General features: G+C 39.2%; 1 protein-coding gene and 1 non-coding gene across 2 annotated transcripts in view; one reads left to right on the forward strand and one right to left on the reverse strand.

The window, feature by feature from the left end:
* Positions 1–1,639, forward strand: part of PIGU (phosphatidylinositol glycan anchor biosynthesis class U) — a 117,259-nt gene that overhangs the window by 24,568 nt on the left and 91,052 nt on the right. The window lies entirely within an intron of this gene.
* LOC115871352 lies at positions 1,086–1,187 on the reverse strand. Its single transcript, XR_004047232.1, has one exon. It is a non-coding gene; the product is annotated as a U6 spliceosomal RNA (small nuclear RNA).

The raw sequence follows: 1,639 nt of genomic DNA on the forward strand, positions 1-1,639 counted from the left end.
GAAGCCAAATGAAAGTGCTGTGTAGAATGAGTAAAAACTGTCAAATTCTGCAGCAAGGTTGGGAAAATTGGGACTCAAGATTGATGATGGATTTGCCAAAATTGACATCTTTGAAAACAGTAATTTCAGTGGTAAGGAGATAGGACACTGATTGAAGTATACTGAGGTGAGAATTAAAAAAAAAAAAAATCCAAACTCGCTACCTTTGAGTCAGTTCTAACTCAGTCACCCCTACAGGGCAGAGTAGAACTTCCCCTATGGGTTTTCGAGGCTCTAAATCTTTATGGGAGTAAAAAGTTTCATCTTTCTCCCTTGGAGAGGCTGGCGGGTTCAAACTGCTGACCCTGCAGTTAGAAGCTCAACTTGCAACCACTATGCTACCAAGGCTCCTGAAAGACAGTATAGACAAGTTTCTTTAAGAACTTTGCTCTAAAAACCAAACCAAACAAAAAAAAAACCCTTTGCTCTAAAGGGAACAAAGAAATGGTAGAGTATTTGGAAGGGAATACGTAGTGAAGTTTTTTTTTTTAGGTTTTATTGGCACATAATCCATATATCGTACATTCAATAAGATCAGTCATATCAAGAAGAGTTGTACAACCATCACCACAATCTATAATCCTTTTTAGAACATTTTGTTTTGTTTTTCTTTTAATTTTCTCCTTTCTTATACTCATTATTAGCTCTCCATTTGCCCCTTAGTGAAATTTTTTTTTTAATTGAAATTTCTTTAGGTATGAAAGATACGCATTTGGGGACATGGGTGGGAACAACCCTGTAGATCAGTGGCTCTCAACCTTCCTAATGCCATGACCTTTTAATACAGTTACTCATGTTGTGGTGACCCCCCCCCTAAAATGATTTTCGTTGCTACTTCATAACTTATTTTGCTACTGTTGTGAATTGGGCAACTCCTGTGAAAGGGTGGTTCAACCCCAAAAGGGGTCACGACCCCCAGGTTGAGAACCGCTACTATAGCTGGAGAAATTGATGGTATAGGTTTTCGTTAGTTGCCATATAGTCAGTTCTGACTCACGGTGATCTTGTATGTACCTAGGTGAACTGTTCCATAGGCTTTTTTTTTTTTAAATATAGAACACTCCCCAAATTAGCGTGTCCTCCTTGCACAGGAGCCATGCTAACCTTCTCTGGATGTTCCAGTTGTAGTACATGTGCTGCAAAAGCAAGCCCTGCTTCATATGATCTTTCCGAAACCGGTCTCCAGGCCTGCCTTTCGAGGAGCCTCTGAGTGCATTCAAACCACCAACTTTTCAGCTCATAGTGTTTAACCATTTGTGTCACCCAAGAATGCCAACAGTACAGGAGCCACAGCACAAACAGACCCACCGAGGAAGCAAGAGGAAAGGGGATCCATTATTTCACAGGTAGTGGGATTGGCTTTAGGTAAGAGAAAAGAAAGGTTCATTCATTCTTAATATGAGAAAGGCAGGCGAATATGAGTATGGATACAGGAAATTGGTGGAAAAATAAATTGGTTCTCATTTAATTGCTTTCCTTCTCACTGAAATAAGAAATGAGGGAAAAAAATAAAAAGACACGAGATTGTCAATTGAAAGAGAGAATTGAAAAAGAAAAGTGAGAATTGATTATACTGGATCAAACTTGATATTGGCCAGTT

The sequence above is a fragment of the Echinops telfairi genome, unplaced genomic scaffold (genome assembly GCF_000313985.2).
Source record: "Echinops telfairi isolate 266 unplaced genomic scaffold, ASM31398v2 ScPeMD7_5592;HRSCAF=6446, whole genome shotgun sequence".
NCBI lineage: Eukaryota > Metazoa > Chordata > Mammalia > Afrosoricida > Tenrecidae > Echinops > Echinops telfairi.